This window comes from Callithrix jacchus, chromosome 8, assembly GCF_049354715.1.
Source record: "Callithrix jacchus isolate 240 chromosome 8, calJac240_pri, whole genome shotgun sequence".
Taxonomy (NCBI): domain Eukaryota; kingdom Metazoa; phylum Chordata; class Mammalia; order Primates; family Cebidae; genus Callithrix; species Callithrix jacchus.
In genome coordinates, this window is record NC_133509.1 from 80,063,869 (window position 1) to 80,078,264 (window position 14,396).

Below are 14,396 nucleotides of genomic sequence, written 5' to 3' on the forward strand. Positions count from 1 at the left end.
ATCTCATAATCCATGAACATGGAACATATTTTTATTTTTTGGTATCCTCATCAATTTCTTTTATCAGTATTTTTTAGTTTTTCCTGTAAATGTCATTCACTTCTTTGGTTAATTCTCAAGTATTTAATTTTACTTGTGGCTATTTTAAATGAGATTATTTTTAGGATTTCTTTTTCAGATTGTTTGCTGTTGCCATATAGAAATGCTACTGATTTTTAATGTTCATTTTGTATCCTGCAACTTTCCTGAATTTGTTTATCAATTCTTATAAACTGATACTGGCATCAGTTTTCTGGTGGAGTCCTCAGGTTTTTCCAAATATGAGATCATATCATCTGCAAATAAGGATAATTTAACTTTTTTCTTTCCCATTTGATGTACTTTATTATTTCTTTTGTCTGATTGCTCTAGCTAGGACTTCCAATACTATGTTGAATAACAGTGGTAAAAGTGAACATCCTTACAAAATCAACATAGAAAATCACTAGCATTTCTATATACCAACAACAGTGAATCCAAGAGCCAAATCAGGAATGCAATCCTATTTAGTTTCCACAAAAGGAATAAAATACCTAGGGATATAGCTAATCAGGGAAGTGAACAATGTTTACCATGAGAACTATAGAACACTACTCAAAGAAATCAGAGATGACACAAACATAGGAAAATATTACATTCTCATTGATAGGAAGAATCAATATTATTCAAATGGCCACTGCCCAAAGGAATTTATAGATTCAATTCTGTTTTAGACAACTACCAATGACATTCTTCATAGTACTAGAAAAAAACTTTAAAAATTCATATGGAAGCAAAAAGAGCCCAAATAGCTGAGGCAATCCTAAGCAAAGAGAACAAAGCTGGAGGCGTTTCTTCTCCGTGTGATTCTGAATTTCTCTGAGTTTCCTCACAAAAGCTATTTTGAATTATTTGTCTGAACAGTAACATATCTCTGTGTTTCCAAAATTAGTCCCTGGTGCCTTATTAGCTCATTTGGTGAGGTCATGTTTTTTTTTTTTATTTGTTTACTTTTATTTATTTATTTTTTTATTGCATTTTAGGTTTGGGAGTACATGTGAAGAACATGCAAGATTGTTGCATAGGTACACACATGGCAGCGTGATTTGCTGCCTTCCTCCTCTTGACCTATGTCTGGCATTTCTTCCCATGCTATCTCTTCCCAACTTTCTACCGTCAACTGTCCCTCCCCTATTTCCCCTCAACAGACCCCATTGTGTGATGCTCCCCTCCCTGTGTCCATGTGTTCTCATTGTTCAACACTCACCTATGAATGAGAAGCAGTGTTTGATTTTCTGTTCTTGTGTCAGTTTGCTGAGAATGATGGTTTTCAGGTTCATCCATGTCCCTACAAAGGATATGAACTCATCGTTTTTGATGGCTGCATAATATTTCATGGTGTATATGTGCCACATTTTCCATGTCCAGCAGCCAGAGTAATCAGGCAAGAAAAAGAAATAAAGGGTATTCAAATAGGAAAGGAGGAAGTCAAATTGTCCCTATTTGCAGATGACATGATTTTATATCTAGAAGACCCCGTCATCTCAGCTCAAAATCTCCTGAAACTGATAAGCAATTTCAGCAAAGTCTCAGGATACAAAATCTTCATGAGGTCATGTTTTCCTGGCTTGTCTTCATGCTTGTAGATGTTTGTCTGTGTCTGGATACTGAAGAGTTATTTACTGTAGTCGTCACTGTCTGGGCATGTTTGTACCTGTCCTTCTTGGAAAGGTGCTCCCAGATATTCAAAAGGACTTGGGTGTTGTGATCTAAGCTGTATCTACTTTAAGGGCACCCCAAACCTAGTAAACCTTTTGTTCTTCCAGATTCAGAGAGGTAGCACCTTGATGGTCTTGGACAAGATCTGGGAGAATTCTCAGAATCAACAGGCAGAGACTCTTGTTCTCTTCCCATTCCTTTCTCCAAATCAAATAGAATTTCTTTCTTTGCTCTGAGCTACCTGAAGCTGGGGGTGGAATGTCACAAGCAACCTGTGACCACCACCATTGTGACTGTGCTATGTTAGACCTGAAGCCAGCACAATACTGGTCTTGCCCAAGGACTGCTCAAACCAACTCCCTGGCTGCTGTTTATGTTTGCTCAAGAGTCTGAGATTTTACAATCAGCAGGTGACAAAGCCAGCTATCCTTGTGTCCTTTCCTTCAGGGTCACAAGTTCCCTCAGGCCCTGGATAAGTCCAGAGGTGCTGTTCAGGAGACAGAGACTAGAGGAAAAATCCTTAGATGTCAACCTTGTGTTCTATTGCACTGCAGCTGAACTGGCAGTCAAACCACCAGATGCAGTCCTTCCCATTCTTCCCTCCCCTTTCCAAAGACAAAGAAACCTCAGCCTGTGGCCGTCACTTCCACAGCCCCAAAGGGAATACTGCCAGACTACCACTCATGTTCCTTTAAGGCTCAAGAGCTCTTCAGTCTGCTTCTGGTGAGTGCTGCCTGGCCTGGGATGCACCCTTCACGGCAGGTCCAGAAATGTCATCCAAGAGCCAAGTCTTATAATTGGAGATCCCAATAATCCACGTGGTGCTCTACCGCTCTATGCCCAAGCTGGTACCTAAGGTGCAAGACAAAGTCCCCTTTACTTTTCCCTCTACTTTTATTAAGCAGAAGTAGTTTTCCTCCCACTTTAATTAAGTAGAAGGAAAAGACTCTTTTTCTTCTTTTCCCATAGCCACAACATCTGGGAATCTGTTGTCTCACCTGAGGGCAGTAAGTCCCCAAATCTCATTCAAGTTCTTCAACATAATACCTGGGTATCACTGCTTATTATTCAGGGCCCAAGGGCTCTTCAGTTAGCAGGCGATGAATGGTGCCAGGACTCAGTCCTTCTATTTAAGGTAGCAGGTTTCCTTCTGGCCCAAAGTGTGTCTAGGAATGTTATCAAGCAGTTTGGGAATGTAAAGTGGGCCTCATACCTCTGACTGGTGCCCTATCCTTGTGGCTGAGCTGGCATTCAGGATGCAAGACAAAGTCCTACCTACTATTCCCACTCCTCTCCTCAAGCAGAAGAAATGGGTCTCTTTTGGAGCTATGAGCTGTGCAGCCTGGGGTTAGGGGAGGGATGATGCCAACAATCCCTTAGCCTCCTTGGCTGAGATATGTCAAGTGTCCCGCAGTCCTCTGACTCTTGGCCCAGTTTGTCACTAGGACTCACATAGGTGTTGCAGCCTAGACTGCCTTTCAAATTTATTTACAGCCCAGAGAGCACTTTAGCCCATGGTGATGAGGCTTGTGGGAACTCAAGTACTGTCCGCTGGATTAACAATTTTCCCCCAGCTAAGGCTTGTTTAAATACTCCCTCCACAGGTGGGCGTAGGCTGAGTTTGGTCCACTTTTCATTTCTTTTCTGTTATAACAGGACAGCACTGAGTTCAATGCCTCATGATTGCTGTGCTTTCTCTACCTCAGTACACAGAAACCTCTCTGGACCACTCTGGCGCTGCTGCCAGGGGATGGGAAAAGGATGGTGTCAGTGATTCAAGACTGTTTTTCTACCTTTTCTGTGCCTGCTTCAGCAATATGAAGTTAAAATCAGATACCGTGAGTGTTCCCCTAATTTTGGACTCTAATGAAGGTGCTGTGTATGTGTGTGTGTGTGTGGATGTGTGTACATAGTTGTTAAATTGGTGTCCTCGCAGGGGAAATGATTGGCAGACCCTTCTGTGTCACCACCTTGTTCCACCTCCCCACTCCTCATCTTTATCTTTCCTTGTTTATTTTTCATAGCAAAATTATCTTCTAATATACCAAATAATTTCCTTACTTTTAAGTATTCTATATTTCCACTCACCTGTCACAAGCATTACAAATGTAGCAATGTTTGTATGTTTTGTATAACAGAACGGTGTCTGGCCTGTAGGAAGTTTTCAGATATTTTCTAATGGATTCATTCATTTATTCCAAAATATTTTACTGGATGCAGTGTGTTATGCAGTGCTCTTACTGTATTTTCATGTGCTGCATTTTCTGTAGTGCTATAGCTCATGTAAGTATTTACAATTATTTTAATAGTGATCTTTCAGGATTATTATGTGTAGTCTGTGAGTTGTTAGATATAATGTACATAGGACAATCTTGGTACATACCAAGTGATATATAAATGTGAATTTTACTTTTGGAGGGAAAAGGAATTGCTTTCTATAATAAATATGGTCTAGGTTGGAAATAGGTTTTCTAGGCTGGAAAGAAATGTAAATACTATTATTCCTTGGCTTTTTTGAATACAGAAGCTCAGAAGTGCTCTTTTAAAATAATTTCACATGCACCATTTTATGGAATATAGTAGAATATATGTAATGTAACCATTGCTATATTATATGATTAAAAAAAGGCTTTATGTGAGACAAATGGGAGTGGGTTGGTAGAAGAATAAATACACTTAGTGGGGTCATTTAATTTTCAAGTAAGTGTATTTTTAGATTTCGGTACATTTTAAATTTCTTTCTGAAGGACCAGCATTAGTATATTTATCCTACAGCATTGTATTTACAAATAGAGAGTACATTCTTTTAAAAATTAGAGAGATTTGATCTTCACTTGAAAATTCAGTGTAGCCTATACTAATCCAAATAAAATAAGGAATATGATTATTAATGGGATTGCAAATAAAAATCATTTCTTAAATTTCTGCTGAGATTTAAATAAACTCTAGGACAGAATAAAAGCTGATACAAAATTAAATTAAAACTATCAGTGAGTGTATACATGTAAGTATATGAGCATATATATATTTCCATTTTCTTATTTTTATAAGTCTATGTATGTATCTGTTTATTTACTTGTGTATTATTGCTTAGGTATTTCCTTAGTCTTCTGTTTCTACTTGACCAGTGTGTTGTTAATAACTTTTTTCAAAAGCCATCTTTATTTTCTCACAATTTTTAAAATTTGGTACATTTTGACTTTCATTACTTTTTACCTTATGTTTTATGTATATCAAGCTCAAATTATTTTCACCCCTTCAACTTGCCACAAGTGAATTTTTAATGTTTCATTATTTCTACTTGGAATTCTTAATAATGCTTTATTTATTTATTATGTTTTCTATTTCTCTCACCATTTTTCATCTCTACCAAAGTAAAGGTTACTTCATTTTGTCTCACTTTTGCAGTGATCTTTTGTTTGACTGGTATACCCTTTCTTCTCTTCTTCATCCAGCAAACCTCTACTTGTCCTTCATAACTCACCTCAGGTAAATGCCACCTTCCCTGGGGGGTCCTTATTGACCAGATAGGAATAGGTGGTCCTTCTCTCTGCTTCTGCACCAACCAGTGCATATGCCTATATTCACATTTATTTTTTATCTGCTTGTCTTTTACTTGACATCCTTGACAGTGGGATTCTTTTGTTTGCCTCTGATTTATAAAATCTCTGTGCATCTCCTGGAGCAAAGTAGATAACTCCATACCTTTATTTTGAAGATCCTTGATAAAAAAATTTGCATTAAAAAAACTTATAGGTGGGAAAATGCTTTCTTTTGAAGATACTTAAATTCAAATTGTTTAGAAGTATTTGAAATCATCCTGAAATCTTAAAAAATGCCAAGCATTACAAAACAAGCATTTGGCCAAAGTGTATTTTTTACAGATATCAAAGTAATTTCAAGACGTTAACAAGAAGTTTTTGTATGCCAGTAAGGCACTGTGTCATGTGATTTTCCCAAATGTATTCTCATTTTTGTTCTTACAACAACCTTGCCAATATAATTCTCATGTTTATAGAAATAGATACTGAGTAAAAAATAATATCCTTCTTTACCTCTTTAGAAACTAATAATGATTTTCCATCACTTATCTGTTCCTCTTTGGTATTTACATTCTTAGTGAATGGCACCTGTCTTCAGCTGGTTGTTTCAGTTAGGAACCACGGTGCCATTAGTGACTGACAGTCTTCTCTCTCCCCACCTACAGCCCATCATAAAGTCCTGTTGACATACCTTCCTCACAATAGAATCCATATACTTGTCTCTATTAATGTGGCTTCTCAATTAGTCCAGGATGCTTTCATTGCTGACCTGAGCCTACCAGTTTCCTACCGGGCCTCCTTGCCTCCAGCCTACCTGCAATTCAATTTGATTTCTACCAATCCTCTTGCAATGAGAGGAATCTTTGTGTAGTTGTGCCACTGTCCCTCTAAAAATATTTCCATTACTTTCATATGTTCTCAGAATAAAATAAAAATTCCTTCCTTATCTGGATCTTTCTTTTTCTCCTTCTTCATGAATCACTGTTCTGCAGTTCGCTCAGTTCTCCACTCAGATGGATGTTTTGTTCTCCTGAGCTCTCTTGCTCTCCTCCCTCCTCGCTTCTTTCCAGGACTGTATGTGTTTTATGTGGCCACAGAACATTTTGTCTGCACACCTTCCTGTTGTTATCTCATGTTTCTGAGACCTGCTCATCCTCTTAGTCCTTATTCTAGAGATTCTGCCCCTGTAAGACACTTTCATGCTCAATGCTTATTTTGCTCTCAACACATTCATTTTCATGCAGATGAGATGTGCTTCCTCTGTGCTTCTTTGGCATCTTTTGCTTTATCTATAATAATACTTACCACAGTAAATTGCTTCTGCTTATTTCTCTGTGTCCCAAGGGCTGGGCCAGTGTCTCGTGCATTGTTATAGTACAATTATTTAATGCTGGGCTTGCTACACATTAGGAGGCATGCAAATAAAGATTTGCTAGATTAATGAACAAGATTTCAATCCCATCTGAAAAAAAGACATTGCCGTATCGCTGTAAACGTTTTTGTTTGAGTATCTCTTGGGACAAAATTCAAATGTTAATGTCAAATATTTTAATAAAATTATTAAAGCTAATATGTTTGTTTCTATTTTTCTTTAAAAAGGGGTTGTTAGCTTTGTATTGCTCCCATGGACTTAATAGTTGGGCATTTCAGGAACCAAGACTTTAGTGTAGTATACTAAGGAATGTATAAAGAAGAATAGTAGCCTTAATTATACAGAGTCTAGGTCAGTTTCTTACATTGAAGTAGAGAGGAGTAACTCCATGGAATTTTTATAAATTAAAAGTTAAAAAGGGTATCTAAAACACATATGAGACACAGTGACTGCGAGACTCAGATTTGCTTAAAAACATAGGAAGAGTAGAATAAGCTAAAAAATAATTATAAATCTGGCAGTCCTAAGAGAAACAAAGAAATAAGGAAAGAAAAGGAAGGATGACACGTCCTTTAGCTGAAGGAGGAAAGGAATTCTTTTGGGGAGAAGGATTAAGATACATGTTCATGTACTTAGGTACATAGGGCGAAGAAAATATATTATCCTTAGACCCAGAGTTTGCCCAGGACCATGAAAAAATAGAGGAATGTCTTAAAAGTTGCAGATAGGGAGTCAATACAAGAGCACTTATGGAGTCGTCTTTAGCTGACTGGAAAGGCTCCACTAGTGATTATAGAAAATTTGGACAGGCTTGAGATGGCTAAGCTGGAAATTTCAGCACCAACCTGGGACATTATTTGATGAATTTCGGGGTGACTACAGTAATTGCAGGTAGGGGAGTGTATATTTTTAAGTCTGTTGGGGAAACATTGCCATGACCTTACTAGATATTTGACTCTGTGAGAATGCATATGAATTATGAGGCACATTAAAAGTGAGTCAGGCGAGATCAGTATAGACAAATAAAGCATTAGATTACAAATTATACTGATGGAAGGCTATTTACTGTGTGGAATCATCCTGCTCAAGAAGTTGAAGGAAGCTACAATGTATTTGAACAATACATTGTAGCTCATAGCATACTTGATGATTTTTTATATCTCACGGTTGTAGAGGACTCCATAAGGCAGAATCTAGAGTTAAAAAGAACAAATTTGAGAGCTAGAAATAATGAAAAGGATATTAAACCAGTATCAACCAGAAAAGAGTATTATTGTTACTACTTCTTGGGATAGAGAGGAAACAGGTACAACTTAAGGATCATGTGAATTGTTGAAACTAGCTTAAAAAAAATGAGGGGACTGTAGAGAGAGGTGGAATGCTGGAGATACATGCCATTGTTACAGGAAACAAGATAGTAGAAAGAGGAATTTCTGCTTCCAAATCTGGGAGTGTTCTTTGTGAGGGTGAAATGGACTTTGTGACAGGGAGCTAGATGAAGGAGTCTTGAGAAGCTGATGTTCAGGAGTTGTCACAGGGCCTAGTAAGCTCACTTTAATATCTGGTGTCTGTAGTGTTGAAAAGGCATTTGAGTTTGCAATGACATGTAGGGGGTCAATGTACTCTTGCATCACCACGATGAACTGACACCAATACTCCAGGGACAAGGAAAGCAGGTGCTCAACCACCTTAGGTTGATGCTTAATGTTTTGTAACATTGTCACTGCGTCTGGATTGGGCACAACAGGGGCCACTATTGTAGGGCCAGAGACTTTAGCCTGATTGGCAACATTCATTGTAGTATGTGGACTCTGAGCCACTCTCTGAATCAACCTAGGATGACAAGGCAACTTTTTTGCTTCTCCAATGCTCAAGTAGTCATATATGCCTGTTACTTCCCAGCATTGACTGACTATAAGAAAGGACACACCTGTACTCTTTTCAGCCTCCTGTATTCATTACTATTTTTAGCATTCTCCAGGCTTTTAATCAAATTTAATTGTGTATGAGGGTTTTATTAAAACTATATATATCTCCCCTTCCTTCTCCTCAAGTCATATAATATCAGTACCTTGTGCTGGTCATTGTTGGGAGCTTTTAGATGAGAGATCTTTCCAGGGATAGAAGGATTAGTAGTGATTCTTTTTGGGGAAGGGAGTTATTATCCCTTTGGCTTAAAGACAAATGCTGCTCATGAAATGAATGATCTGTCTCTAGTTTCATTTAGAACTAATTTCCATGAGACGATGACAGAAAGCCTGCCTATCTGAAAAGATTGGCTTGTCTCAGGGTGGGAAGTGGAAGGGCCAGGCAAAGAAAGGACTAGACCAGAGAATTTATGATGCCTCCTTCTAAGTTCTCAGTCCCCATTATGAACTGAGCTATAACATGGAGCTTTCATGAAAATGGGTTACATTGAGGACAGAACTAATGATAGGAGTGTGAGTAGCTTTCATTTGAATATTTAGGTCTTAATGGTGTTGAGTGGCACAACCTTGTAAATGTGAAAGTACAACTTGTATTTATCTCTAATGTGCCGCCGGCTGAACTTTGGGCTCATTTGGGGTCAAGGCCACTTTTTCTTTTAAAATTGAATTCATTCTGATGCTTGACCCCCATACCCCAAACCTTGTCCAGTGGAGCCCAACTTCTAAAAGTCAATATGTCATCCTTAGGCATCCCAACTAACTATAAAGAGTCAGCTATAAGGGAAGGTTGTGAATGTTTTAGGTGGTAAGAAAAGCCGCAGTCATTTTTCTTTCCACTTTGGATGCTGAAATTTTCCCATGGAACATAGCCACATCTAGATAGATGTGAGCTTTTTCTTCTCTTAAAATTATTCTTAATTCCTGTAAAAATGGTTTTCGTCTATGGAATGTTTGACTTCATATTGACCTCTATCTGTAAAACACCTATTTGGGATAATATTTGGAAAACAGTAAATAACTTTTTCCAAAAAAAAAAAAAAAGAGTTTTTTACTGCAAATGAGTTGGGACAGGTTAAAAGAAGTTTGGGAAGTTAAAACTAATGAAAAACAAATAAACTAATGAAAAACTTTGGGGACAAAAATATATCAGATGTGAAACACAGACAGTCTTATGTGGTCAGAAGATTTTAAAACATAGAAATTCGAGATGATTATCTAGTGGTGCAAATGTGGGGATCACGGATAACATTTGGCTTTGAATGAGGATTAGTAGGCTCAAGGATTTCTAGACCAGGAAGTAGTAACATCTGCTGTTTTGATGCAGGAGTCTTTCTGAGGATATGACGCCAAGAAAAACAGATGACTTAGAATGTGGGAAATGCAAGATATGCAATTCGCTTGGAGGAAAGTGGAAGGTACTCTATTTGCAACAGAGAGTGGAAGCTGCTAATGTGCCAAGAAATTTATAACTTACAAGTTAAGTTGTCCATATATGAAGTAGACATCAAAGGATACAATAAAGCTGTGGTGTATATTTTGAATTCTATCATTGTCAACCTTGTGAATTTCTAAAATTTAACTAAGATACAAATGTTTAGATTCTATTCCTCCAGAGAAGACGAAAGATGGTTGGAGGATTTTCTCCCTTTGGATGTGGAGCACCAGTGTCACAATTACTTTCTTGAGAGGATACTTCTCCCAACTGTGTTTACATCACAGGTCGTGGGCATTATATACTGACAAGAATTCACCAGCCTCTTGGCAAGACATAAAAAAAATCATTTTTTCTTTTATGCTCTGTTGTATCTTTCTACACTTAGTAACAACTATCCTCCAATAACACGAGGTTTCTGCTCTCTGATTTACTTGACCAGCAAAGCAATGTGGGTCTCATTGTAATACATGCTTTGTTCTAACAGTATTATTTTTGTGGGGTAGATGTGTTAGCATTAAGATACTGATTTTTCTTAGACTAGGGTTTAATGTTATAGTAAAAGGCAAAGGAATGCTGGATTGATGAAACTTGTTTCTTGGAGTATAGGGAAAATTAAAAAATAAACTATTAGGAAAAATAAGTACAATCTTGCGGTCTATGATTCTAAAAGCAAATTGTTGCTATGAGGGATAAGAGATTCAAAAAATAAGTTTCTACTTTAAATTCCTGAAAAAATATCAATCACTGTAAAAAGAGAGGGCCTGTAGAAGTTATTTATAACTATAGTAGATAATCTTTGATAAATCTAATAGACACGTGTGCACATGGAAGAAAGGCCTATGAATAAAGATGAAAGATATAAATGCTGTTTTTTAGAGTAGTTAGAGCTGAGGATAAACTAAAATTCACACAGTTGCTAGAGAAATATTAAACTTCTAAGTTGTATTTTGAAGAGCATGGGGCAGACAACTCTTCTGCTGAACATTACGGAATACTCATAGATGAGTTAGAATAGAGAACTTTAATTTTACATGAAGAAGAGAAATACTAAAATTGGAAAGGGCAGGTCATAGTGTGTTATGGAGAAACTGAAATCTCAGGAAGGAGAGGAGGGAGCATCTACTTTCTTTCAGTAACTTCAGGTCTGCAGGCCCCAAGGAAGTACATTCCAGAGATCTGAAAAGATTTTAAGATGATGACTCACCCCAATTAGCAATTCTCTGTTGTTTTTCAGTTTGTGAGAAACAGAATAGGAAACAAATTATGAATAAATGTTTTCCTGTCTTTCTAAAAGAGGAACACTAGATTTTGTAAGATAGGTGAGCTTGACATGGATTGTTATCATGATAAAATTATTAAAATAATTGGTTTGAACAATTAGAAGGAAGTGATGAAGAGTCATGAGTTTTCCAACAACAATTTATTTTACAAATTTGTTTAGTTTTTTGTTCATTTATTCTCAGCACATGGTTATTGAACATCAGACTGTCTCAGGCATTGTTTTGAATGTTTTTGGGAGAGCAGGGAAGAGACAAGTGGGGAAACGCGATAAACAGATAAAATAATGTTTTAGGTTACTTTATCTGTTTATCGCGTTTCCCCACTTGTCATAATATGTACTTCTTATGAAGAAAATAAGCTGGGTAGAGAATACATTGGTGAGAGGATAAGATAGGGTGGTTAGATAATGACCTTTTTTTTTTTTTTTTTTTTTTTGAGATGGATTCTTGCTCTGTTGCCCAGGTTGGAGTACAGTGGCTCCATCTCGGCTCATTGCAATCTCTCCTTCCTGGGTTCAAGTGATTCTCCTGCCTCAGCCTCCCAAGTACCTGGGACTACAGGTGAGCACCACCACGTCTGGCTTATTTTTGTATTTTTACTAGAGACAGGGTTTCACCATGTTGGCCAGGCTGGTATTGAACTTCTCTTTTTTTTTTTTGAGGTGGAGTGTCACTCTGTTGCCCAGGATGGAGTGCAGTGGTGCAATCTTGGTTCACTGTAACCTCTGCATTTCCATTTCAAGTGATCTGCCCACCTCTGCCTCCCAAAATGCTGGGATTACAGGTGTGAGCTACCACACCTGTCCCAGGAAATGATTTCCTGAGGAGATAAATTTGAGCTGATCTAAGAGAATGAGAAGGAGCAAGCCATGTAATGACAAAGGGAATTTGAATTTTATTCCAAGAGGTTTGAGAAGTCATGAATGTTTCAAGTAAGAAAGTAATATGACATGATTTATATAACATTTTGTACAGAATAAGTTCCGGGGTAGGGCTGGAGAAGAATGGAGGCAGGAAAACCAGATAGAAGGTCATTATAAAGGCTTATGTGAGAAGTAATGGTTGTTTAGACTAAGGTAATGGCATGTACAAAAAGAAAAGTGATGGCTTAAACATATATATTGGAGATAGAACAAAGAAGTTCAGGTGAGTGATAGGAAACAAAGACATCAGGGGTAGCTTTTAGTCTTTTGGCCTGAGGAACTAATTGAACAATGACACAATTTCTTATGATGGAGGAAGACAGGGAGAATCAGGTTTGTTGGGAACAGGAGGCAGGAGAGGACTCAAGAGTTGGATAATGTAAATTAGAGAAGTCCATTAGATATTTGGGTAGAGATATCAAGTGGGCAGTTGTATGTAAGAGTCTGAAACTCAGGAGAAAGCTCATGACTAAAGATGCACATTTGGAATACAAATGAAACATATATTTGGGAGCACATTTGTTTCCCATTTTGTTTCTTACAAAATGAAGAACAACAGAGAATTGATAATTGGGGTGAGTCATCATATTAAAATCTTTTCAGATCTCTTGGGGCCTGCAGACCCAAATTTACTGAAAGAAAGTAGATGCTCCCTATCTCCTCACCTTCCTCAGCTTTCAGTTTCTCCACAACACACTATGATCTGCCCTTTCTAATTTTAGTATTTCTCTTCTTCTTGTAAAATTGAAGTTCGATTAGAATTGAGTCTGAGATGTGTTTATGGAAATGACTGTGACAAGTTAGACAGGAGAGCTCAGGATGTATCCAGTTTTTGGAAGTTGGGGAATAAGGACACTAAAAAGGTATGGCTGGGAAGAAAAAGGCAAATCAGGAAAGGTGGAGGCATGGAAGCTAAGCGAAGGGTGTTTATCAAGAGGAAGGCATAGTCAGTTGTCAACGGCTGCTGATATATTGAGTAAGAAGACAGGGAAAAATCCATCATTGTTTGCACTTAGGCTGTGGAACTCATCTCCTTTTGCTCTTCAGGGACCTCTCTTATGCATTATGAATTTCTGTCAGAATCCTCAGCATTCAAACATGCCATAATATCACTCACCAAGAAGAAAAAATAACCCTTAAATGTTTGTTCTTCTCAGCTACTTCCATTTATCATTGATTATTTTTTATAGCATATTTTATTAGAATTAATTGCACAATTGGTCCTTCATTCCCACCATTCTGTTGAACTGGCTATCATTATGGTCTCAAATGACTTACACTTTGGCATATAGATTGAAGAATTCTCTGTCGTTAAAGTCAACAACAATATTTAATATTCTTAAAACATTTCTCTTTGCTTTCTTAATACCATGTTATCCAGGTTTTTCTCCGATCTCATTGGTTTTTCCTCTTTGCATCTTTTGCTGGTATCTTCTCATCTTTCTCATCTCTAAATTTGGAGTGCTTAAGCTAAGTCCTGGGCCTTTGTCCTTATATATCACCTGTAATGCAGCCTAAATATGTATTTTTAACCCTAACTTTTTTTGCTAAACTCCACAATCAATTTTCTTCAACACTTAAACCTAGATTTCCAACCATCATCTCAAAATTATCATGTCTAAAACAGAACACTTAACTTCCTGACTTTCCAAATCTGCATAAAATCTTGGCCTCATTGGACTTTCCCATTTCAATTAAAATCTCCACCATTCATCTCTTTGATTAAGCCAAAAATTTTCGAGTTGTTTCTAAGTCACCAGTAAGGTATCTTGGCTTTTCTTCAAAATATTCCCTGAATTTTATTATTTATAAATGATTTATATTTTACAAATTTGTCCAAGCTAAGTTCATGTTCTCATGTAACTAGACCATAATGTCTTCCTGTTTTATCATTTTTTCTCTTCTATCGCTATTCTCTATTTCTCATAAAGTAGCTGGACTGGACTTATAAAAGGAAAAACTGAGTCATGTAACTTTCTTGGTCTAACACTAGGACAACCATATGTTCTGTTTGCTCCATACAGTCCCAGTTTATCGCTATTATTCTGGTGTAATTACCAATAGTGTTATTTTTACTCTTAAAATAATCATATGGTTAATCAGATATATGGTTTCCCTACCTAAAACCATCTAATAATGGCTGTGCATTACAAATAGGATAAAACCCACCCTTCTTACC

At 37.2% G+C, this 14,396-nt stretch overlaps 1 long non-coding RNA gene across 1 annotated transcript; it reads left to right on the top strand.

Annotated features, from left to right (window-relative positions):
• Positions 1-2,071: 2,071 nt before the first annotated feature.
• On the top strand, positions 2,072-11,178 carry LOC118144933 (uncharacterized). Its single transcript, XR_004729882.3, has 3 exons — positions 2,072-2,460; positions 3,444-3,575; positions 9,904-11,178. It is a non-coding gene; the product is annotated as an uncharacterized LOC118144933 (long non-coding RNA).
• The last annotated feature ends 3,218 nt before the right edge of the window (positions 11,179-14,396 follow it).